The 27115-nt window shown below is 41.8% G+C and overlaps 1 protein-coding gene across 1 annotated transcript in view; it reads right to left on the bottom strand.

Annotated features, from left to right (window-relative positions):
* Positions 1 to 26724, bottom strand: part of gli1 (GLI family zinc finger 1) — a 54845-nt gene extending 28121 nt beyond the window's left edge. The window contains exon 1 of the mRNA XM_015959150.3: positions 26583 to 26724. The gene's annotated coding sequence lies outside the window, so the exon portion shown is untranslated. The remainder of the gene's footprint in view (positions 1 to 26582) is intronic.
* Between the last annotated feature and the right edge of the window lie 391 nt (positions 26725 to 27115).

Genomic DNA, 27115 nt, shown 5'->3' with positions numbered 1-27115 from the left:
TGGAATCTTTCTGGTCTAAGCTTTGACAGGTTTTTCTTGTGCAGGTGAGAAAATCACAGTAATATAGATAGACAGAGGGTAGAGATGATGGGGTGAATGTTTTATGTTAAATCAAGACACTATCTGGTACAGCAATTGTGAGACTCATATATGGAAAAGGTTCTAAAGCATTCTGTATAGTTGTAAGTAAAATGTGCTGCTCTAAAAGCACTAATAAAAATTTTCATGATCACTGTTAAAATGTATTTCAGAGAGTAAGCAGAGTCCGGGGACTTTGTGTTGGGCTCTCCAATCTCTGGGGCTGAAGTCACTTAGGTATTGAAAATGCTCCTCGGTGGCAAGGCTCTGGGGGGTGGGTGAGATCCACCCAGTGTCCCTTAAGGCTCTGGATGTTGTAGAGCTGTGTTGGCTGACGCAGCTCTACAACATTGCGTGGACATCGGGAGCAGTTCCAATGGACTAGCAGACTGGGGTTGTGGTCCCCCATGTAAAAAGGGGGACCGCAGGGTGTGTATATATCCAGGGGTTCTGGAGAGAAGAATCTAGGGCTGGGCGATATGGCCTCAAATCTATATTGCGATATAATCTGAAGCATGTGCGGTAACGATATATATTGCGATATATTTTTTCCTTTGTTTATATATGTCAAATTGGCATGCTTTTAAATATCCTCATGTGGCAAATATATGCCACATGAGGCATATAGATCTCCTCCTCCGCCCACTCCATGCTTGCAGTCACTGCCATTCTGTTGTCCCAATGTCAGCAGGGTGCACATCTCAGTGACGTCATGTGTTATTGTGATATCGCGGTATGGCGATATAGCCAAAAACTCTACCATTACCCAACTTTATATCGCTTCTACCTTATATTGTTTATATTGCCCACCCCTAGAAGAGTCCATCATCAAACCTCAGATTCAGGAGGAACAATGTGGTTTTCGTCCTGGCCATGGAACACTGGACAAGCTCTGTACTCTTAGGGGAGTCCTGGAGGGTGCGTTGCAGTTTGCCCAACTAATCTACATGTATTTTGTGGATTTGGATAAGGCATTCGACCGTGTCCCTTCCTGCGGGGGTACTTCGGGAAAATGGTGTAACAGGCCATCTGATACAGGCTGCTAGGTCCCTATATGACCGGTGTCAGAGCTTGGTCCGCATTGCCAGCAATGAGTCAAGCTTGTTACCGGTAGCAGTTTTTACAAAACAATATCATCAATTTGCCGCAACGCCATGGCGGCATCAGGGGGCCTTAAGTTGTTTATAAGTGTTCAGACCATGGTAGTAATGTAGCACAATCATGTCCTTTTTACAAAAGACTATGCAATGGCTGTTTAAGGGGGTATGTAGGCGGTCTATGCGCTGCCGCGGACTTGTTGTCTTGGACATAACTTGCTTTTTATTGCAATTGAAGCCACAATCATTACGTTTTTTTGACAAGCTGCTCCTAAAGGTGTCTGTTCCCCACAGTCCCCATGCAGTCTCTGGTGATCTGACCTCCAGCTCTAACGGAGAGAAGCTCCCGGAGCGCTTATCATTTCAGCTGCTTCTGTTTACAAAAGTGAAACTTATTGTCAGTGTTTACTTTCACTTTCAATATAGTTGCCAGTCAGTAACGCCCCACGTGATCATGATACCTCCCTCTGTTGCGCCAAGGCGCAACTGTCGTTTATGAGACAGATAATAATCGCAATATTACTACCAAAGAAGGTGGAACGAACGCCACAGAATTTGCACATCGCCATGTGTGTATAAGACACACCATTGCTGTAATACTACGCTGATTTGCCAGCACGGTGCATCATGTAACGAGGGCTGGTGAGAGTTGGACCAAGGCTGCCCTTTGTCACCGATTCTGTTCATAATCTTTATGGACAGGATTTCTAGACACAGCCAAGGTGTTGAGGGGATTCGTTTTGGATCTGTCTCTGCTTTTGCAGATGATGTGGTCCTGTTCGCCTCATAAGAATGTGATCTCCAGCTTTCACTGGAGTTCGCGGCCAAGTGTGAAGCAACTGGGATGACAATCAGCTCCTCTAAATTTGAGACTATTGGGCTTCGCTGTTCCACTGCGGTCAAATATCTGCGAGTCTGCCATTATTGATGCTCTTGGCTCTAGAAGTGTTGACACAGAGCCAAGAGCTGAGTCGACGCTTCGGCCAGAGATTGTCAACTTGGCTCTGTGTTTAACGTGAGGCCCAGGCTGAGGCCTTTCCCCAGTGGGGACCCAACTGGTCGCCCCTGGGTCCCAGGTTGCTGCGTTCTGGGCTTGGCCGGCTTAGGGGTGGGAGGCTACGGGCGGGCCTGTAGGCTTGCCGCTGTTATCTCCTGGGACTCTGCCGGCTACTGGCTACTGTACCTCTTCTCAATTTGATTTTCCTGAGTCAGAAAATGAGAGAAATGTCAGCCATATTTCGGAGGGTCGGGCTATTGAGGGTCAAGCACACACTATTGAGAAGCAATTAAGACAACATTTGCAAGATTTTTCCAATGATATTTTTCAGTCCCATGTGACCCAGCCATGCTTAACACTCCGTGGAAAAATTGTGATCCCAACTGAAAACTTGAATAATTCTTAACTCTCTATGTGCAGCCTAGTGAAGCACTGGCTTCAAGTTTACTGCAAGGCTTCTAAAATCCACTGGGATGTTGAAAATGTTCCCATATTAACACTTAATTAGGTAAGAATTCAATTCTAAAACAGTTTAGGGTTTAGGTGTGAACATGGAGGTCAGGGAAAGGGGTGGTTGCTGGGGGTCATCCAGCTGCTCCAGCTTAGGTGTGTGTTTGTGTGTGTGTGTGTGTGTGTGTGTGTGTGCGTGTGTGTGCGTGCGTGCGTGCGTGTGTGTCTAAGTGAGAGTCTCAAATTCCCCACAATAGCTGTAATTAAGTGGCATTAACATGACTGAAAGGCAACAAATCAGCTAATCAGATGGTTGTTAACTGAAGGGATAAGAAGCTAAACTCCGCCCACTACACGACCACAACACACACACACACACACACACACACACACACACACACACACACACACACACGTAGCTAAATTAATGTTCATCTCTACTCTAACAGTTATATAAGAGGAAAACATCAAGCTAATTATTTTATCTCAACGAACACACAATTCGCTATATCGAAAAACATAGATGGAGCATTTTTGATCCAAGTTGCTGCTGCTTTAAAGCGAATTGTGTAACAGATCCATCTGTTGGGAAAAATCATTGTCCGTCATTTATTTATCATCTACTTAAAGTATCTCATGAAAGGACGTTATAATAAAAATATATAATTAAAAAATTTGTATTTGAGAAACATTCAGCATTTGGCTGCAGAACTAGCCCATAGAATTATCAAGCCTTTATATCTTGCTAATATGGTGCATTAAAACAATAATCCAGATCAGCTGTTCTGAAAAAATGCAAATCTGCACTGGAACGAACATTTTAACCATCTGTCAAATGTTACAATTAACACCAGAGAAATGCTGAAAGACGTTAAGCAATGGCTGAGTCTTTCTGCTATTTGTGCATGTAAACACTGATCCTATCTCACCCATGAGGAAGGGGCCCCTTTTTCTCCCCATCTCGGCTTCAGATTCCCGTCTGCATCATCCTGCAGCTCAGAAGCACATGGATCACACAAACAAACATCTAGTGTCCTGGGTACACATTCAGACATGCATGTACACAGTATACACAGCACCTAAATATTTACTCATAAATTGTATTACAAATCTTAAAATGATTAACATAAATCTACAAGTATGAATATACAAATCTACCTGGTGAGAGTTGAAGGCCCAGATGACTCCTGCTTAGTGGAATCACATTTGAACAGATTTCTTCCTTGTTTATTTAATCATAAAGGAGTTTTTAATCTTTGGATTTTAGAATAACAGCAGCATGCTTATAGATGATATCTTTAAAATAGTCAACTTAAAAGAGAACTAATGGCTTTTTAAAGTTATAATATTTCTATAGTCGATACAAAATATGCTTATGAAGTTCTTCACACAAAAAACCCCTCTCACATGAAGCAATTTCAGCAGTTTTATTCTTGACATTTTCAGCACCAAAAACAGTTTCAGGGCTCTGTCACTTAAAGAAATAACAAGCTGCAGCTGGCCACGCCCACTCCAGCTCAGGCTGCTATAGGCTAAGACGCTCTGATATGACATAGGCACATAATTCCTAAAACCAAACACTCTGTGTGTTTACAAGCACATCCAAATTGATCTGAAGTAATAAACTGTGAGTCTTTCTCCCCGTTTACATGATGTACATTAGATAACCAAATTCTCAAATGAAGTTGGTTTCACTCCGGTATAGTAGGACAACCCCACACAGCAGGACATCATGTTCTAGACATGAGTTCTTTCGTGTCGGCATTCTTCTGGACAGCTTATAGCAACACGAATAGTAAACAAACACTGGCGAGAGTGAAGGAGACAAACAGGAAATGTTCAATGGTAGAAGGAATGGACAACGACGACGCTGGAGTTCAGATTACTTGGTACGTACGATCTGGGTGCTTCAGCGCGATTAAAACCAGTTGACCTTCAGCAAGACTACGGTGTTTACATGCATTGAAAAAGCAACGTTAGGGCAATAGTTCCAGTTTCAGGTGCACATGTAAATGACAGAAAATACTGACAGAAGAGCAGATGTACCCATTTTTCACATCTGAAGTGTTTATAGAGGCAGTAGAGAAAACTGGGTTCACAATAATCTGATCTCATTTCTGAACAATCATAAAACAAACGGACTGAATAGTATTTATTAGATCTAAAACCTGATTTCAGATTAGATTTTGCACAAAATTTTGCACAAAAGTTAAAATTATGAGACAGATCAGGCAAAGGAGGTGTAAGTGTGTGTGTGTGTGTGTGTGTGTGTGTGTGTGTGTGTGTGTGCGTGCGTGCACGCGCTGCCAGTGAGAATTGTTCTGTGACCTCCCACCTACACTGAAGTTTCCAAGAAATCTCAAACTACCTTCCAACCAAAGCCTAAAAATGTCTAAAAATGTAAAAAAGACCAAACAAACTATTATTAAACTTTTCCGCTGAAGTGAATTTATTCACATTGGGTTTTTTCTAGAAGAAAAAAAGCATAAAATGATTCCATAAAACATGTCGGTGGAGATGTTGCTGATTGTCAGACTCAAAGTCTGTGTGGTGTTTTTGGCTTCCTTTAAAGGTTGAATGACAAATCAGAAAAGAGGAAAAACACAGAAAATGAGCAGAAGAGTCACAAACCAGTTGAAAGCTACACTGATAAAAATTATTCTGTTGGAGTTTGTAAATAAGAAAACAACTAAAACCCTCCTCTTGGGCCACCAAAAGCTTCTCATTCATTACAAGCTGTAAACCTAGACAAAGAAAAGGTTTCTTGCCCTTTATCTGCATCTTCATTCTTCTGCTGCCTTCAACCCTTCAGGAGGAACCAAGGAAGCTGAAAGGGTTCACGTCTAGCTGTGGGCTGAAGCCCCAGCGTCTGCCAGGGGGCACCTGAGGAGGGGCAAACGTTTACGGCCAAGAAAACAGGGACATAACTAAACTCAACAGCCTGCCTGAGAGCAGCAGGGTCTGCACTGAGTGCTGGTCTAGAGCCCTTGGTGGGTTTGTCATGTAATTGAGTCAAATGTCCCCCCCCCCCCCCCCCCCCTTCACCCTGCCTTGCTGAAACCTTGAGGAATAATTAATGTTCTCTCCCTCGCTCTTGCTCCTGGTCTTCATCTATCCATCGTCCCCTCCTCTCCACTTTGCCCCCCTCCCCAGTTTTCCGTTGTCCCGAAGGATAACTGTGCTGTGAGTAAAAGGCCGTCATTTAGCGAGGGAGGGAGGTCTGCTGAGGCTCACAATCTTCTTTTCAATCCAAATCTTTCTTAGCCCCAGCCTTGTCTTCTCTGCTGCACCCCCCGCCTTTATTCCTGCTTTTGTTTGTGCCGTGGGATGAATTTTAAGCACTCCGCTCCCCATCTCCGGCCACAGTCCCTCATGTTTCTTTCCACTCTGCTTCATTTGGCTTCTCCTTGTTTCCACCCAGCTTCATCACACCTTTCCTCCCATCCACTGCTGCAGTGACCCCCCCCCACCCCCCCAAAAAAAAACCAAAAAAGAAAAACTAACAAAACTACAAACAAGAACACAACTCTTCGATGGTGAGTGAAAGTTAGTATTCTCCCCTCTCAGCCTAGGGTAGGCCGTGTGCTCTAAAAAGGCTCTGGGAGAAGAACAAAAGGAGGTAAGGGGGGTGGTTATTTAATGGTGGCGGGGGCAGCGGGACAGAGAGGGCAGGATTGCATTCTGTTTGTAAAGAGCGATCATTTTTAAATGCCTTCTTCATTCGAGGACACTTTGTTTGCACAAGGGCTCTAGTGTTGTGCTCCTATTGTGGCAGCTCGTCCCAGGGGACGAGAACCACAGGCCAGAACCACATTTCACACATTTCACACACACTTTCCGATTAGCCCTTACTTTGACAAATGCTGCAACGTCGACAAGTGAGAGTAAACATATGCTAATAAGACGTAACACTACTAATATCCTCTGAAAATAAAGAGTAAAAGGTAACGTCCACGACAGATAACCAACACAAAGCTTCTCGAGACGTTTCAACTTTCGTCCAGTGTCAAATGAGCCGGCTAAAACTGGAACAGGTAAAGGTAGAGGTTAGAGAAATCATCGTTTTCATGGTAATGTTTGCTTTGTAGAAGCTGAGAATTTCAAATGAAAACCAACATGTTTTTGTCAATATTCTGGTTGGCCAACATTGTCCAAGGGTCAGGATGTCTACCAAAATCATGAAAATATGCATATTTGTGACAATGATGTCATATTAACTGTATCAGATCAACATAGTCCGAAGAAATGTGAGAATGTGAAATGTGTGTGTGTGTGTGTGGGGGGGGGGGGGGGGGGGACGGGGGGGGGGGGGGGGGGACATGATTCAGTCTGTTGGCTAACAGCCATGAGACCCTTCCACTACCTCTATTTGAGCTGATGTTTAATCTCCACAAATAACACAATGCCATATTGTGGGGTTTCTAACAGTTAGCTTCTACTAGCTAAGGCACACCCTGCTCTTCCCTGACTGCAAAAAGTCAACAACAGCCTTCCCCCGTCGCTAGCTAAGATGGGAGGGTCCGTGAATGCAAACGTACAGTGTGACGTAGATCTGCGTGCCTTTTTCCTAAACCGACCCTTTCCGCATCTGTTTTCTATCAGCGACTAATGAGGGAAATAGGGGTAGAAGACTAATTTTGCATTCTGCATGCATGTGAAACTTAGAATGCCCAATCACATTAGAAGAACAATTACACTTTTCTCAGTGAACCTCACTTTTAAGTAAAGAAGATGCTCAATGTGTTGTGAGCGGCTCCGGCTACAAGGGAATCAAATCTTAGAAAGACTAATACATTGACTGCGTTGTAGTCATTTTTGTACACTGAAAGGTCAAATCTGCTGTAAATGTTTATTACTAGGTATGTGCAGCCAATAAAGATTTTCTAAAAGTTAAATAAAAAACTTTCCAGTCAGAAGAAATGGTCACTAAGACACACAAACAGGGCTTTGAGTGTGCTGGTATTGACTTTGAGCTACTTCCACGTCGAAATGCATCTTAAAATCTGTTAAAGGGCCATCTTGCATTGGGTTGACTCCAAAAGGTAATCATATGTAAAAATGCATTAATTAAAAAAAGTGTGAAAGTTTAATTAAACCACCCCAGTGGTTTGTGTGATATTACACACACACACACACACACACACACACACACACACACACACACACACACACACACACACACACACACACACACACACACACACACACACACACAGGTAAGAACATTATCTTCCATCTTTGGGTGTTCCACAAAAAACAATCTTACAGAATTAGTTGTAGAATTTACAGCAAGGCTTATTTTACACATCCTAAAAATCTCTCTCTTTTTTTTTTTTACAAATTGTTTTGTTTTTCAGCTTCTCAAAGATGGCAGAACAATTGTACTGCTTAATGCTCGTGTTCGATACTCCATCCTTTCATCTGTTGTTCCAACAGACAGAATGAAATCCTGACTGCCTCCCTTCCCCGCTCCTTCCTCCTTCCTCCTCTCTCCTCCATCCACAGTCCTCCTTGTGGAGTGTTTGTTAGGAAATCCTGAACAAACTGCAGCTGTTTGTTCTCTTTTTGTCAATGACGGTTTTTATAGACTTCTACTATTGACAATCGTGTGACTCCTGTTGGCCTCGCACAAGCTGGGTAACGCTGTGTAAATAGGTGTAAGTACACACACGTTCACAGTCTGTCCAAAAAAAAAAAGACTGTCGTCCAAACTACCCACAATTCACTTTGGTGAAACAGAGAGTAGAACTGGAATAAATGTTTTAAATAGGAAATGCTCAAAGACTGCAGGCATAAGGAAATCAAAAAGGTTGATAACTGCTGGTGAAAACCACAGCTGCAGGAAACACATGTTTAGCAAGGCCTGCTTTACTGTTTCTACGCTTTAAATATGTCGGTATTGGTGTTTACTGATGAGTGAGGCTGAGTTAGCAGCTGGAGAGCATAGAGGGAATTGTTAGTGCATTCTGATGTGTCAATACCTCTTTTGACAACTTCTGATTTAATTCAAAGAACTGCAAAAATAAAACTCTTTTAAAGTTAATTTTAATCTAGGTCAAATATCTGTTATTGCTGGTAAGTCCCACTCAGCAATGGTAAATTCATGGACTGGGGGAAAGACATGATCTTTAATGCTGCTTGGCAATAGTATATTCATTGCCTTGACCAGTGGTTCCCAATGTTGGGGTCGGGAATCCACTGTGGGTCACCAACAACTACACAGGTCTTGAGATGATTTCCGGAAATCAAAATAAATTTGAAAACAATTGCTGAAGCTATATTTCTAGCATATTTGTTACAAAAACTCAACCAAATAGTCATGAATGGTAATGTTAGCATTGTCAAATTAGAGATATCTGGGGTCAAATAGAATAGAATAGAACAGAATAGAATTTTCCCAAAGTGGGGAAATTCACTTGTACAAATAAATCACAAAGGCAGTAAGCCTTCGAAAAACAAATAGCATAAAGGACACAGGCATACAAATGTACATCTGGGTATTGCACAAGTGATAATCCTGACAACTGCTTTATGGGCCTGAAGTAGAGAGGTTTGGAAACCACTTGTCTAGGAGGTGCATCATGGACTTAATTAGCTACCATTTAGTGTAAAGTTTAGGAAAGTGAATCTTAAATAAATCTGATGAAACTTTTGAATTTGCAAAGCACAAATAATTGCACAGACATCTATCCCTGCCCTATATTTTCCAGGAAAATAAAACAACATTGAAAGCTATTGATTCTTATTTAATGATATAGGGTTCAGGAACCTATGGCTCACAAGATGAGGCTCTTTCGATGGCTGCATATAGCCCACACACAAAAGGTTAACATTTTTGGATGGACCATAGTAATTTTGGATGGGCCTCAACTAAACAAGTTAATATCAATATAAGTCAATACAAGCAGGTACAGAAACAACACCAACAATCAGAGGTCACGCTAGACCTTGGTGTAGTCATTTTGACTGACAGATTTATTTATATATATTCAAAGTCAAATATAACAACATACACACACACGGTCAGAGATTAAGAGTACCCTCTTTTAATATTAACAAAAAATGGGGCAGTTTCATTTTGTCTCAAATATTCACACATTTAATTTGAAATTAGGCATTTTTTGGTACCCAGTGTAAAACACTGATTAATTCCTCCTAAGCAGCTATGCAAAACATTGAATCAAACAGGGCATCGAATGAGATGCAAATAAAATGCACTCAGCAGCCATCGACACCACAATGACCTGTCACCGGTGCAATCGCTGGTATGAATCCAGTGGACTTGAACAGAAGAGAAAAAGACTCTTCAGATTCCTCGGTCATGACGCAGAGCAAAAACAAACTAGTTGGGGAGGTAAGCCCATGCAGGCGAGAGAGAGAAAGAACGAGGCTGACAATAACACACAGGGTGCAAAGCACAGCTTCTGTGTCAATGGAGGAGATCATAGATGCCAGTATGAGGCTCAGGCTTCCACACAAAAGACCCCCAACTGAGCCAAAACCCTTAATACCCCAACTCCCATTTCACACATCTTCTCAAAGCAACCTCGCAACCCTCATCCATCTAGCCCCCCCCCCCCCCCCCCCCCAACTCAGTTCTCCGGCCGAGCACTGTGACTCCACACAATAGTGTGTGGCTCTTACTGGTGTAACTGGGGGCCGTCCAGGGACTCACAGGGGCCATCAAGATACCTTGTCATTGTGTATTGTAGGACAATAGCTACATCTCAGGAGCAACGGTCAAAGCTTCCTCTGTCCTGGCAGGAAGCTGTTAATAATGACACTGGCATCGAGTGTCGGCAACAAATGGGTGATTATCATCTGATCTAAGGTGAAGCGTGTAGCTGATAATGAGTCTTTGTGTTTCAACCAGAGATACCAGCGAGCGCCTGTTGTGTCACCATTTAAATGATGACTGCTGATTGGTAGGACTTAGGTTTTGGACTAGAAGTTTGATAACAATTTATCTTAAGTTTGGATGTGACTAAGTCTTCACAATGATAAAAATAGACACGTTTCACTTTTGTAAAAAGAAAACTGAGTAATTAGGAAAAACATTAGCTGTGACCAGGTAGAACATTGCCGGGCTTTTCTGAGTAATACGATTAACTAAAAGATTGCGCTTGCAAGACTGCTTGTCTTGAATATCAATAAGAATTGTGAGGACTTTAAAATTGGGATATATATGTTTTTATTGTCAACCAAACTGTCTTTGACCTTGATTTCCTCAGACTAATCTAGCAACATAAGAGCTCATTGCATCTGTTGCCGAGTGGCTTTATCGAGTTGGCAAACTAGCCGTTAGTCATGACCTAGCTTTGCTCCTCTTGTCTCTCAACTGGGCTACTGGTTTCCACTCAAGCAGGCCCCCTCCTCCATTTACAAGGTACTTCAGCAGTCAGATGGTTGCTAGACAATGTGCTTGGTTATGTGGGTTATGTAAAGACCCTCCTGCACACAAAAGCCAATGTGGGTGCCTGTGATGTGCAGCTCTTCAGAGGCCCGGGTCAGTTAGCAGGAGAGCTCTGGTCCCAACACTCCAAGTTAAAAACGTTTGCTCTTCAGTCTGTTTGAGGAGAGACTAGGAGACGAGAGGAGAGAAGGGGTTGGGAGAGGGTGGTCAACTTTATTTTATTCTGGTTCTCATAAAAAAAATGAATTTTAGGAAAAACTTTTTTCTCTACAATGGCAAAACAGAATATTAAAAAGAAAGTTTGTAGTATGTAAATAATTAGAATTTCACCTGCTGCAAATGGCTATTTAAAGGATCTCTGTTTGAAGAATCATAAATTAGCTCTGAGCAGAAGTCAGAAGTCCCACAGATGGCTAGCTCTACAGCAAACGACTAAATAGGAATCTAAGCAATTTGAGGCAAAATCTACAGCTGCATACATGTCTGTCTATCTGTGACATTTTTGTGAGTATTTTTGTTTTAAGGAGGTAGCAACTTTAGCTTTGGCACTGTCAGATCTAGCTGTTAGCTCATCAATCCAGTCAAAACAAACTCTTCAAACAGGGGTCTTTCAGAGAGCTACTACTATTGCTCATGAATCTTCAAAATGGTAAGTAAAATAATTTTGTGGAAAAAATTAAAAGTGTCATTCAGCTGATGTATAATGTATATTCTTAATGCTACATTATCAAGAAACATGCTTTATGTGACGTGTTCTGGGTTACAACCTAATGCCGATGGTTACAACTCATTTAACAAGAAAAAGTCTCCTACACCAATTTCCTGCATTAGCTTCTGATGGAAAATAGACGGTGAAACTCTAAGGGTTGAAAAGCCTGACAGATCTAAGTCAAACTGACACTTAACATTCATGGACTCATCCATAATGACTCACGATGGGGAAGGTTGTTGTTGGTTTAGCATCCAGAAAACAGCAGAGATTGTCATAGCTAGTAGAAGCTGACGTTAGCATTAGCAACTCCACCACACAGCAAAACCTCTCCAGGTTTTTGTTATTGTTGGAGATAAAACATCAATGTTTCAGAGCAAACAGAGTCAGTGGTAGAGTCGAGTTGCTGTTAGCCAATAAGAGGTGAGATGTCCAAATATCAGTAAATAAGACTAAATTTTGCTGCCTGAAGCTACTTCTCCAGCTGACTTGTAAGTCCTGAAACAGGTGCATCTGAACCCCCATACCCCCACCCCAATAATAGTTGTTTTTACACCTGGCAAATTGTTGGTGTGTTTTTTTTATGATGTTGTCCTAATTCTGCATCAGTCAGAGGCTGAAAACACAATGTGTGTGTGTGTGCAGAGAGGCAACAAAAGACTGTAAGAGAGTACTGACACAATGGTAAACCACACACCTCAAACACACCACCAGTGAACTCTGATGGCCAACCAGTGATGCGGTGAACATGTCACTGTGTGTTTAAGGGTTCATCAAAGACACACACACACACACACACACACACACACACACACACACACACACACACACACACACACACACACACACACACACACACACACACACACACCACAGAGTGTCTCTAAACAAGTGGAACCACAGCAAGACGTCAAAACCTCGACTGTAGGAAACTGAAACATTGTGTTTCTATAAAAATACAGAATTAACCTCAAATATGTGTTAGGTGTTAATGAGACTGCTTTTTTTTTAGATTAATTTGATTAGAAAACAATGTTGAGCGTAAATATTGAAGCCACACTATTAAGGGCATACTATTATTTTATGCCCTTTTAGAAGTAAAAACAGCATCTGTATTGCGTATATTTGATGTTTTGCTATGTTTTATGTGACAGCAGATGAACAGGATGAAATCAAGAGAATTTTAAGCAGGCAAACAAGCCAACTACAGATATAAACTACAGATTGAAGAATAAATCATAAATCACTGGTGAATAAAAAATGCTTTTTAGCTCAGAAAATAAAGCTATTCTTTATGCAAACACTCATTTCCTGTCTATGAACATGTATGTGCCTATAAACTCTGTTTACTTCCCATTGGAACTAGAGATGTTGAATGTTTTCCAAAACTTTTTCAATTTCAATCATTTTTCCACAGGGGAAAAAGAAGACAAGTCACAAAAGCAAAGTGTGATCAGGCAACCTGAGAAGAGCCTGTTCCTCAACCAACTCCAACGCTAATTGAAATTTCCATCATGTCCCAGACAGTCACCTCCACACAAAGAGAGAGAACACTCTTATCTCTGAACATCTTAAAAACTCTCACAATTACACAAGGAGAGGCAGACAGACGCAGGCTCCAACAACGACATCCCATCACCGTCGCATTAACTCGGTCTGCACTCTGCAGACACGTTTCAGCATGTATGATGGGGGGGGGGGGAGAGAGAGAGAGAGAGAGAGAGAGAGAGAGAGAGAGAGAGAGAGAGAGAGAGAGAGAGAGAGAGAGAGAGAAAGCACTGAGCCCCTAGGCTCTGTTCTATCCAATAGGAAGCCAGATTGCGATCTATGACACTCAAGATGAGGCAGATGGCACATTTGCTAAAAAGCTGCACACGTGATTTTCTGTTACTTAAAACTAAATATATTTACATCATGACTATGACAAACTAGTAAACATGAGAGGGAGTAAATGACTAAAAGACAGTTGCGGTGAAAACCAAACCACGTTATGTTTTCATCACATTGTGATGCCTATGGGGGTAAAATAGAACTAAATCTTGTTTTATTTTGTTTTCTGTTAACAGGTTAGTCGCGCTTGCAGAACCAGAGTACCGATGAATGTGACATAGAACAGAAACTCTCCCTAATGTCGCCTTTTTAAAAGCAAGGTCTGACATCAGATTAGTATATTCCATACAAAATATACATTTCAGCAGAAGCTGTTTTAATAAAAATCAGGCCGGCAGTCAACTGATCACACATCATCAATAAATGTTACCTATAAATAAACCTGTGCATCTCTTAATTTCTTAATTAAACATAAAAGATTTTACAATATTTCTAACAGATGGCATAATGTGCCAGTGTTTGCCTGTAATATGCAGATATTTGATTGGATTAACTTCACAACTACTTAAAACTAGGGATGCACCAACATGAAAATCCTAGGCCCAAAAGGGAAACCGAAATGAATGACTGTCAATAATTAAATAAAATAACAACAAAAAATGTTAATAAAAATAATAAATTATAAATGTAAAGGCTTATAACTGACAGGCCTGAAGGGGACTGTAAAATTAACCATTTAAGTGTCAAAGTCACAATATTGTGTTTAACAGGCCGCAATTATAATCCCTCATGAAGTTACTACTTTACACCAGAAGATAGTGAAGATGTGTAACTTCAATCTGAGCAACACATTTGGGTGTTTCTATAGAGCATTTTGAAGTTTATAGAGTTTAAAACTGCCTCCCGTCAGAAGACTCCTGACTGAACAGAGGAGACGAGCTGAGCTCACAGAGGGAGAATATTATTATATATTAGAGAGGAGAAACTCACAACGCTGACAGGTCTGTTCGCTGTTGCCTAATCTCTTTGTCTGATATTGGCTGACTCTAATTCTGAAGATTCACGCTCTGATGAAGATATTCACTCGTCCAGTGACAAAGAAGGGGACACTGCAGCAGCAAGAGTGTGTCGGCTTCATGAGAGTAAACACGCTTCACATACATGATCCAAAGCTTATTTCACCATGTTTGGGACATGGTGGGTGTAGAAAGGATGGAAAAAAAAAACCCGCTAATAGTGACAGATGTAGCGGGAATGTAAAAGAAGGGAAAAAAAACGCCAGGGAGGCGCGGTAGATGTGAGACTGAAAGTAAAAAGTGTGTCACATAATTCATACGAATATTCCAGCAATTGTAATAAAACTGCATTAGTAAAAAGGAGAAAAACTTTACTTTTGACATCAGTACGAATGTACGATTTTTATGAAGCAAAGAGCAAGTTACCACATGAAGGCAGAGCGAGAATAAACTAAAACCAGGTTCGCCTGACGGACTGTTCTGATTTTGCTGCGCCATGTCTGCAACAGAATGGTGACCCAAAACACACCTCCCAAATGTGTCAGAATTATTTAAAAGATAATAAATTCTTACTGTGATGGAGCAAACAGCCCGTTCTTCATGTCTGAGCCCTATTGAGCTGCTGTATGAGAACAGGTGACCCAGGAGGAAGTGTGGGGTGTAATGTCACAGACATCATATACTGGGACGCCTTGTGGACTAGCGCTGCATAGTGCGTGCTGCCATCTTGGATGGGTTTCCATATAGCCCAGGTGCATTTATTTATACTAAGGAAGGTGCTTTCCAGCTAAAAAACAAAACAAAAATAAAACACATTTTTTGTGCTTTTTCTCAAAAATCACACATATGGCGTGGCATGATGATTAAAGAATAAATAAACAAAATAATCTAAAATATAAAATTCCAACAGGAAGGCTAGAAAAGTCAATAGTAATCCCACGTGACCTGTTATTAATCTTTGTGCTGGTTGTTGCAACTGTAGATTGCAAAAATAAATCAATCAATAAATCAATAAATAAATAAATAAATAAAAAAGAGACGTAGTTGCCCACTCTGTGTTGACTCCAGTTGGGTTTGGAGAGTGAAGGATCCATCAAATTTGGTGGCAATGCTGTTACTCTCTTCAGTGCCCAATGGGGCATCTATGTATTCATGTCTATGTGAAATATCACCAGATTATTCAGAAGAGTTGTCAGAATACCTGAGGTATGCCAGACCCTAATCCTAATCTCGTGTTTTTTGCATTGAAACACACAAAATTATCAAATAAACCCAAATGTTTAAGTAAGTTTCCATCAAAACAAATCACATTTTTCACTCTTATATGATAATAGATTTGTCTATAAGAGGACAAAGTTTTATACTTTTAAAGAATTAAATAAATGTTACAGAACAGAAAATCACCAAATACTTGCACAACATTTACATCTGGAAGCCTTTGCTTACTAGACGCTCAAAGGCAAGCGCACAAGCATTCATATTCACACAGAAAGGACAACATGCACAAGCACTTGCCTCGTTTCTGCTCCACAGCTGCACAAGAAGACTCCAGTAGACAAATAACGTCTCTCAATAGGATTCTGAAAATCCAAATTGTGCCCATTCTCTACGGCTTGACAAAATCCCAGTCTCATGAGGTGTTGCTCTCAGACACGCTGGGAAGTCAAAGCCGGTATTTATCAGTTAGTCTGTCAGCAGATTAGAAGTTTTAGTGCAGGTGCCAGCTAATAGGGGACGGCAAATTCACCGTTACAGAACAACAGAACAGAAACAGATACGAGATTTATCCCGTTAAATGAAACTTACTGAAAGTAAAAATTCAACCCAAGAATGTTCTCTCGTCTTTAACTTTCTAGACCTCTTTTTATCTTTTAAACACTTTTTGCTTTTGGGACAGTTTTGGACTTTTTTCTCAAATTTTTACAACGTTTTTGTTTTGCAAGCTTTTGGAGAAAACCTGTAAAAGATTCTGCATCGCAGCGCGAGCTCAGAGCTTTGTAAGTTTAGCGTGAAAAGAAAAGCGAGCGTGGATCCCCGTTGACCTACTCTGCATTCAGCTACATCTGGTCCCATGAGCCAAGGATAAATGCCCAGCATGGCACTTCGATCCTCCCTGCAGACCACAGAAGAAGAAACTCCGTCTTCTAGCCTCTTCCTTTCACTCTGCTTTGCCCTCAGCCTGCTCTTTCTCAATGCTCACTGAAAGACAGCATTTCTCCGTCACCTGTTGCTCTTCTGTTGTCTCACCACCTCAACAAACCTCTGCTGGCAGGTGCATTGCTGGACCCCCTCCCGGAATATAAAAAGAAAAATGCCAGAAATGAGGACAAGAGTTAAAAAAAAAGGTACATCAAGAGGAGAGACAGCATGGACCTGAAAAAAATAACAGCTGTGACAAACGTACTGTGGTTTGAACATTTGTCTGTGCTAAGTGCAGCAGCAGGTCAGTTCACAGCATGATCAGAAGCATCCCCTGTAAGGACCATTTCATTATTCCACAACTGGAATGAGAAGATTGAATAATAATGCCTCTTCTATTTAAAAAAAAACAACAACTTTAATGTATTTATGATGCAGGTTTAGGTTAATTAATCTGCTGCTTAAAGTAAAACACAAAAACAAATTTACTTTAATAATCAATGTTCTGGTACTTTTTAAAAAAAGAAATTGTAAAATATGTCAAGCCAACATGCAAAATGCAACTCAGCATTTTCTCTTTTATTAATCAATGAAAAACGGGACATTTTTTGTTTTAAGCTGAATTATAATACATCAAGGGTTTGACATCAATACATTTCAGTGAAATTTGCCTTTAAAATGCGCAGAATGGCATTCCACTTCAGCTCATGTTTTGTTATGGTGTTAAATCTGCCACATCCCACCTGCATCAATCCAGTTATAACATGCAGGTAAGCTATTTTCCTGAGACTTCTCCAGAAAACAATGACCTGCAGGGAGCTTTGTGCGTGGCCTAAAGCAGAGACTAAAGAAACAACAAACTCCAGTATAACCGTTTAACTGACTGCTGTGTTGCTTCCATTTTACTTAACTAATTTGACTCCAGTTTACTATGCACATGAAATATAAAAACACTAATACACGTATTAACCCTGAGCTACTCCTAAACAAATCAACACTTGCTTTGTGTTTCACCACGCTTCCTGAACTACATCTTCAACAGCTCTTTTTGTCATTAGTTACCAGGAAATGAGGTCCCTCCTCGTGTAATTAATGGGCCCAATTATGTGATGGAGGAGTGGTCTGCCACTAACAGCTGTACGGCAGGCCTGTCAGCGGGGTCACCACCTGTGCCAAGACCTGGGTCGCCCCCATGCAGCCACCCAGACCCTCTTTTCTTTCTCTTGCAAATAAAACTTTAATGGTTTACAAGCTTCCTAATAACCATAATACCTTCAGAGTGAATTAGCTCCCAGAGCAGCCAGAGGCTCAGGCTGAAATGGTAACTACTAACCCTAACTTAGTCTTTTTTCTGATTCTTAAATCTGAACTTAATTTGTGTATTTAACCTGGTCTACATTTATTTGTGTATTGTAATTGTGCTGTCACGTTGATTTTAAAGTTATTGCTATTCTCAATGGCACATTGAATTGCCTCTGTGAATGAAATGTGCTATACAAATAAAGCTGCCTTGCCTAATACTTTGGTTTCAAAAGTAATTTGTGCATTTTTATTTTATAATCCTTGGCGTTTTTATTCTTGAGTTGGGAATTGGGACGGCAGTAGCTCAGGAGGTAGAGTGGGTTGTCCAGTGATCAGAAGGTTGCAGGTTCGATCCCGGCTCTGACCAGAGAACGATGCTGTTGTGTCCTTGAGTAAGATACTTAAGGTTGGTTTATGCTTGACGCGTCCACGAGGTCCGCATGGCGAAATTGCGTCATTTTAACAACCACGCCCCTCCAGCGCGCCTCCGCACGGCCCAAACTTTTCGCACCGCGCATCTAGGAAATTTTCTAACCACGCAGACGGTCGGACGCGGAAAAACAGGGCGGACTGGCAAGAACTAGTGTGGCAGAGGTTCGTAAATACGGATATTTGTATGATTCAGCTCTCAGAGATCACCGTGATCAACATGTTGTTAATAATTCTTGGAGAAAAATAGCTCGCACTGTCGGAAAAGACGAGGACGCTGTTAAAAATGCTGGAATGCCATGTTGTAAACAGTAATTTCTACTTCTACTATGGTGTAGTGTTGGATGCATGCTGCAGAGCTCCATGCTGCCCCGTTCAGTTTGGGAGAATATTGACTCACCGCAGAGACAAGGCGCATGAACCATAAACGCTGCAAGTTGTGAAGCGCGTTCCATCCGCGAGCCGCATCACCAAGCGGAAAGTAAATGTGTCAAGCATAAACCAAGCTTTAGACAGTCTTGCCTGCTATTAGTGGTGGTCTGAGGGACCGGTGGTGCCAGTGCTCAGAAGCCTCGTCTCTGTCAGTATGTTCCAGGGCAGCTGTAGCTACTTCGTAGCTCATGCCAGGGTGTGAATGACTGATCGTGTTGTGAAGTGGCTTGGGGTGTTGTAGAACCCTAAGGCGGCGCTATACAAACACAGACCATTTACCATTTGAGTCATGAAATCTGAAACCTTAATCTGGACCTGCAATACTTCACATGCTGTTCTGGGCTCTTTTTCTCTTGAATTTGAATGTGTTGCTTTTTGAAATCCTTTAGCCTACTTGATGTTCTTAGACCAGTTGTGTTGGGGTGAGTTTTTAAAACTACACAGGTCTGGTAGGAATCAGGCTTAGGTGTACATAATGCAATGGGAATCAGCTTTCCAGATAACATGGTTTATAAGTTATGTAGTTAAAACATTTAAAATAACTTCAAAAATTCCTAAATTTGATTTTATATGGGTTAGGGTTATATATATATATATATATATATATATATATATGTGTGTGTGTGTGTGTGTGTGTGTGTGTGTGTGTGGTGCTTAGCACACCAACCTAACTTGAACGCTAACTTGACCTGCACTGACTTAATGTCAGTCTGTAAACTTAAAACCAACTTTGGAAGAAGAGAGATGGGAACAAAAAATGTATTTATCTTTTGTTTACTGGAGCTAGTTGATTAACGTAATGTTCAACCTTACACTACATCAGACTGTTGTTTTAGCCTTTTTTAGCATTAGCAGGGGTGTGCTAGCATCACGAGTGCCAGATTCCTGCAGGTTTTAGGTGTTTCTCTACTTGAGTATGGCAGATTTGATTAAAACGAATGCCTAGCAGCTCCTGCAGAACCAGATTAAGGCTGCAAACGGTTAGAATCAGGTGTGTTCGAGCAGGAACATATCACAAACATTCCTTGTCTGTTAGCGCTTAAATGTAGTTTGTGCGTGCGAGCGTGGTAAGAGGTGTGGCTTTCAGCTCCTAGAAGGGGAGGGAGCTATAGCCGTTCAAAATTCTAAATCTGCTCCTCCTCCTCTCCTTGATGACATCACGCTTTTAAATCATCATTAGTAAACTTCAATTTGTTTGTAATCGGGTAAATCTGTTTGCTGACTTGCAACACTGAAGTGAGACAAAATGACACAAACAGACATTTTTTACTGTGAGCCACATCTGACCATGAGCCACCAGAAGGACAAACGCTTTCCTTCAGCCTTCATCCTGACATCAGGGAACCATTCAGCAGGAGAGATCCCAGTCCAGATGATTGCCGACATGAAAAACAAAGGAGACAGGACTACACCCCTATCTGAGCGCATCTTTAACTGAGATTTCTCTGTTGCCTTTAAGGACAAATGTCTCGAAAAAAAATCCATCTTAAATGTTTCAAAAATCTTTCAGTCCTGCTGAACTTTCCAGAAAACACTCCAGCGTTCAAAACATGAAAAGATGTCTTTAAAGCTAGGGAGACGCCTTCAGGAACACTGAACACCCACAGCTGCCCAATAAGAAAGGCCAGCGGCTGGATTTCAGTCAGCGAGGGCAGGGCCAGGCAGTCAGTCAGCCAGTCAGGACGGTTAAGTTGTAAATGCGTTCCAGCAGGAAAAGCTTTGGAGCAAGGCGAGCTGTCTGGAGTCTGCAACTTTCCCCTGCTCCAGCTAGTGCACCGCCCTCCCTGCAGCCCACCCAAGAAGAAGCCCATGGGCATAAATTTGAGAGGCTGACTCGCTGTGGATTTAAAACAATCTGCATCTCTCTCTCTCCCTCTAACTCCTACACATCCACTATGAAACGTTTCACCCTTTCATTCTGCACTGTCGTCTGCCCTTCTTTCCTTTCCAACAAATTCCACTGTTAATGAAAGTGGAAAGTTCTTTCTCAGCGTGAGCCAACAATATTATTTTCCGAAAGGCTTAATTAAGTTTGCAAAAATACTTAGCAAATGCACAGGACACATATTTGTGTGTGTGTCCTGCAAAGAATGAACCATTTCCATCCGCACTTAAAAGGAGACCACAACAAAGTTTTGTTAAAACAAGATTATTACACCACAGAGAATTGACTCTTTTCTTCCTGAAACTAGATATTTTCTAGAAACATCCTGGACACAAAGAACACAAGCTAGTTTTCATTTATTTTATGGCATTCTGCCAAAATGACCTTAGCAAAGAGGAAAACGGTCACCTTTTGAGTCATTAAAACGAGTAAACAAGCACACCGCCTCACTTTCGTTAATTGTAAGCTGCAGCCTTGACTTGGTTCCGTTTGGTTAGCAGATGCTTCGCTTTGAAGTGGATTTATCGTCCTGATTCTGCCACACAATCAACACGTGTTGCTCATAAATTATAACTAAGGTCCAAAAAGGTGTTTTTCGTTCTGCGGTCCATACGTCAAGTCAGACGTGTTGTCATAAAATGTGAGGCTTTTTGACAGTGGATGAAGTGACCTTTGACCCACAGCAGATTCCTGTCAGCATATCAGTGACTTCTCATCCTGCATTTGGCTTGCAGAGCCATATGTGTGTGCGTGTGTCACTGTAATGCAAAAAAAGTCCCACTTCCTGTTACAGCATCTGATCTGGTTAACGTGCCATCAATTAGGCTTCTCACAACAATCATTGAAAACCAGAAATGAAAGACATAAAGTTGTTGCACGAAGGCAGAGCAGCAGAGAGACGTAGGAGAGGGGGAGAGAGAGAGAGAGAGAGAGAGAGAGAGAGAGAGAGAGAGAGAGAGAGAGAGAGAGAGAGAGAGAGAGAGAGAGAGAGCAGATGAGTGGAGGTGAAGGGGATCAATTATCCAAAGAAAAAGGAAACATCTGGAAAAATAAGGAAGGTAATGAAAGAAGAAGAAGAAACACAAAGTAAAGCTCATGTTTTAAAATCTTGGAGGTTGGGTAAAACAAGTTCTTAGACGTGCCATTAAGATAAAAAAAACTTGCAGACATTGGCAAAGCCACCCTCCGGCTTTAAAACTTTGTTTTGCATCCCTACATCTTAGAAAGGGATAGATAATTTTGGATGTGATAATTTTGGATGTGATAATTTTGGATGTGATAATTTTGGATGGACACTTAGTGGCTGTAGTGGGAACACGCCTGCAATCCATCCATCCATCCATCCATCCATTCTCTTCAGCTTAACTGGAGTCGGGTCGCGAGGGTAACAGCCTAAGTCGAGAAGCCCAGACCTCCCTCTCCTCAGCCACTTGGGCCAACTTTTCCGGAGGAATCCCAAGGCAATCCCTGGCCTGCCGAGAGACATAGTCCTTCCAGCGTGTCCTGGTTCTTCCTTTAGGTCTCCTCCTGGTTGGACGTGCTCGGAGAACCTCACCAAGGAGGAATCCTGGAGGCGTACTAATCAGATGCCCAAGCCTCCTCAGCAGATCTACTCCGAGCCTCTCCTGGATGACTGAGTTTCTGACCCTATCTCCGAGGGAGAGCCCAGACACCCTGCAGAGAAAACAAATTTCCGCAGCTTGTATCCGTGATCTCGTTCTTTCGATCACTACTCAAAGCTCGTAACCATAGGTGAGGGTAGGAGCGTAGATCAAACGGTAAATCGAGAGCTTCACCTTCCGGCTCAGCTCTCTCTTCACCATGACAGACCGGAACCACACCAGCATCACTGCAGATGCAGCACCAATCTGCCTGTGATCTTGCGCTCCACTTGAGGCAGGACCTCATCCCTGACGCGGAGAAGGCATTCTACAGGATATTCAAATTTACATGGTGTGCTGCAATGACAGAAACCTAAAAAAATAAGTATGCAGATGTTCTCTCATTAGAGACAGCCTCCGTATCATCGGTAACAGAATAACAGAGCATATGAAACAGTGCCGAATTCGGCATGATCGGTTAGAAATCAGATGTCAATTGATTAATATTTCCTCACATGTAGACATTAGATGCAAGTCTCTCAAGAATATATGACAAGCAAACATTCTTAGGAAGTTATCTCATCTCAGATAAGAGTTGTTGTCCAGAAGACCCATCACAACACACACCACATAAATATGCCTCTGCACTTTCTCCTCCACATCATCCTGCTCTGCAGACTTCATCACAGGTGAGACAGCTCCTTAAAAAGGCAGAAATTATAACAACAGGTAAATAAAAAATTGAAAAGCTTGTTTTTAATCCCTTTCACTGCTAAAGGAAACACAAACGCGTTCCTCCAAACGAGCGAACATCACAGGCAGACGTAAAGCCTCATGTTGCAACTTCACCGATGAAGGCAGCAGCCCAAAGCATCGTAGCCATGGCAACCTCGTGAAATAATAAACACCGCCTCTTCTTCACTTTTTTTTTGCCCGCCGACAGTACAAGACATGAGTCATCAGCAGTCGGGAACACACACATTGAAACACACACACACACACACACACACACACACACACACACACACACACACACACACACACACACAGCTAAACACACACACACACACACACACACACATAAACACACACACACATGAGTGCACCCATTCTTGTGAAAATGAAAATACTTTCTGAGTGAACCTGCATGCACGATGCACACCTTTAAAAAACGAATTAAAGACATTACAAGTTAACAAAAAATATCTAGACCAGATTGTCTTGAACGTTTTTGGATACGACCACAAACTGAGCTGATTTAATGCAAAAAGGAGAATTACTGCAGGTTGTTTGTGCAAACAAAAGCTCCTCACATCTCACATGGAACCCATTAGCACTTGTTTGATTTCTAATATCAACCACATGAGGCGATAGCCAGGCATGCTTTTGCGCGCGAACACACACACACACACACACACACACACACACACACACACACACACACACAAATGCATGAAAGCCCACCACCCAAATTCAAACTAAATGGACGGCCGACTGGGAAGCTCCAACTTTTCGGTTAGCAGCATCTTGTGCACGTTTACAGCGTTCCCTCAAGCAATCGTTTGTGCAATCTGCTGAAGTAGATTGCCAGCTGCAGCATCGTATGCACATTCCTCCTCTAGTCAACAGGTAAATTTTGCAAAGAAGATTTCTTTCTGGAGGAAACATTATGGGCCGCAACAAGATTACGACTAATTGAAACAAATTTGCTTCTAAAATTGGTTTAGGACTGCCGCTCGTCGTTACAATCAGGATTTGATTGTCTCTTTAGTTGTTTTAGTTGATCTGCAGATGAATGTTTCAGGGATAAAATGATCTAAAAACTGTTAAACGCTGTGGGTGTTTTGTCTGAGCGTAATTTATTTTTAACTAGAGACGGTTTATTTAAATCTCCTCTGGTGCATTTTTCCTAACGGGCCTCTAATGGGTGGGAAACGTGACCATGAACAATGATTTTCAGAAAATTTCCCATGACTGCAACATTTCCCCTCTCTCTGATGAGTGCCCTTTGGATAATACAATTGAAGCATCCTAAGTGTTTAATGCATTTGCCCTCTGGTGTAGGCCCACCACTTAATAACCCCCCCCCCCCCCCCTTTGCTTCATTCCAACACCATTTAGAGTATTTAAATGTTTAATCTGCAAGAGATGTCACAGATTTTTAGCACGTATTTATTGAGGCTATTTGTATCATCTGATAAGAAAATGAAAGTTTTCCTAACAAAACAGCAAATCTGTTGACAAGACAAAAGGACCCAATATAAATGAAGTTGCAGTTTGAAAACCACAACAACTCAACCTGATGAACCCAAACGAGCCTCGAAACCGCCAAAAACCTCTCAAACAATCGCTACGTGTGTGCTGAAGCAAAGACAAGGAGCAGATACAAAGAAAAGGAGCGAGTCTGGGTGATGTGGAGCATCCCGGGCCCAGCGGCACACCCCGAGCTCAGCCTGGTCCGAGCCAGGGCCGGCTCAGACAGACAGCTGCTATTAAACCCTGATTGTTTCAGGTTCAGAGGGTGTGAAAAGGTCTGACTGAAGGGCTGTGATCCCAGTGAGGGTGGTCTTTCTCCCCCTCACCTCCCTTCTCTCTCTCTCTCTCTGGAAGGTGGGAGGAGGGGGTGGCTTGCAGAGGCATCACGTGACGCGTTTCTCGCTGCGCAGACTAAAATGGAATCTGTTCAAAAACACACCACTTGTTGCCGTCTTGCCTCTGGTTGCACCTGTGTCACACGTTCAAACCCCTCAGAGGTCTGATCTTTATCCTTGTCACTGAAACACATGCTTCCATGTCCTTGATGACAAAATGCTTCACGTTTCACTCAAGCAAAACTCAGATTGTACTTAGGCAAGCAGAAACTTGTCACTCCTCTGATATGGCCGTGATAAACCTCCTCAGACTGACCAATTAGAGGTCAGCTGCTTCCTGTATGCTTTATTTGTTTAAGGGCATTCCCATTAAAGAGGCCTTTGGGCTCAACACACTTGATAAAGACCAGAGAGGGCAAGGAAGCTCCCCTGCAGAGCTTTTCACACTTAGCCAAAGGACAAGTGCACTTTTCTTACTCGTAGAAAACCACGAGCAAAGCAAACATGATGGATTCAGATAAAAAACTAAAACTGTATAACTTAATAAAACGCAGTCTGAGCACACATAAACGTTAATGTTAGCCTCAGTCCTAAATCTTCTTCTTTGTGTGTGTGTGTGTGTGTGTGTGTGTGTGTGTGTGTGTGTGTGTGTGTGTGTGTGTGTGTGTGTGTGTGTGTGTGTGTGTGTGTGTGTGTGCAAATACTGTTAAAGGAGGTTGTGACTTTGTGTACGTAGCACTTCTCACTGTCACATTGGAATAAATAAGGGTTTGGCCTTTCTATTGAGTCCAATGTTGACGCTCTTCAGTGCCAGGCCGCCAACATGAAGACCAGCAGACTAATCTTCCCACATTAGCAGCTACAGTCAACTCTCTCACAGATAATTAGATTAGGACCCATAATCTACCTCAGGTTAGAGATGGATTATGGCAGACTCCAATGCACTTTTTTCATTCTTTTTTTTTTTAGCCTTTTCCAGTCAAACCACAGAATGAAAACCAACCAGTCACTGAAACGTCACGGTGTGGTGGGTGTCCAGGCAGGAACTCCCATGTAGAACAGATATTGGCACCTAAAGTATTTCAGGTTACAAGAAACAGCTGTTCTCTGGTTGCCCTGCAACCTTTCTCTGTAAAGGAAAACCTCACAATGTGAAGGCAATCAGAATATATATATATACACTTAGTGGCTGTAGTGTATATATATATATATATATATATATATATATATATATATATATATATATATATATATATATATATATACATATATATATATATCGTGGACTGAAAGCCATGAAATGCAGCAAGACAAGCATTTTGTGTCGAACTGCAAACTTTAAATATCTCAAGGACATTTTATGAAAAGATGGGAAACATTTGGCAGCTGAAAAAATGTCTAAAGGGTTAAACAAATGACATGCGACTAAAATCAGGAGTAAAAAAGAAAAGAATAGAATAAAACATCCACCATCTAATCCAGTGTACACATTTATGGGTTTTCTTATATATATTTAAATTGTCACCCCCAAAAAAACGTTTTACAACTTTTTAAGACCAAATCAGCTCATTCAGAAAATGATCGATTAAAAGTGTGACAGCAGCTTGTCCTACCTCTAGTTCAAGGAAAACTCAGCATGAAAATCCTGAAGGGATCCCCAGATTCCCTGGAAGAAGCTGAGAGGATCCAGAGAGCTGAGAGTTCCCAGTAAAGCCTCTCGTCTTCTCGCTTCCTTTCTTCTGTTTTTATTTTTGTATCTTTTAACTTTTTTGGAAACTGGCGGATAAAAGTCCTCACACAAACCGACGCAGTGTCCTCCTCCAGAAGCGCGTCTCCGAACTTTTTCTCGTTAGAACTCGTTAAAAACTTCGCTTTACGCACGCGGTGACGAACCCGAACCCCATGTTCGGCTCTGGAGTCCCGCAAGGCGCCTCGGAGTTTTGGCTGCACAGCCAATGCGGGAATGCGCACCCCTTCTCTCCCCCCTCATTCCCTCCCTCCCTTTTCTCCAGTCTGTGGACCACCCCGAAACAGGAAGTTCACTTTTTGTTTTTCTAAAAAAAAAAAAAAAAGGAAAGAAAGAAAAAACACCACGTTGCCTCACTTTTCTCCTCAAAACGAACACGCGCACCCCAGAAACAAACTT

Source organism: Nothobranchius furzeri, chromosome 3 (assembly GCF_043380555.1).
Source record: "Nothobranchius furzeri strain GRZ-AD chromosome 3, NfurGRZ-RIMD1, whole genome shotgun sequence".
Lineage (NCBI taxonomy): Eukaryota > Metazoa > Chordata > Actinopteri > Cyprinodontiformes > Nothobranchiidae > Nothobranchius > Nothobranchius furzeri.
The sequence above is the reverse complement of the archived record's forward strand: the minus strand, read 5'-3'. Positions and strand labels throughout refer to the sequence as shown.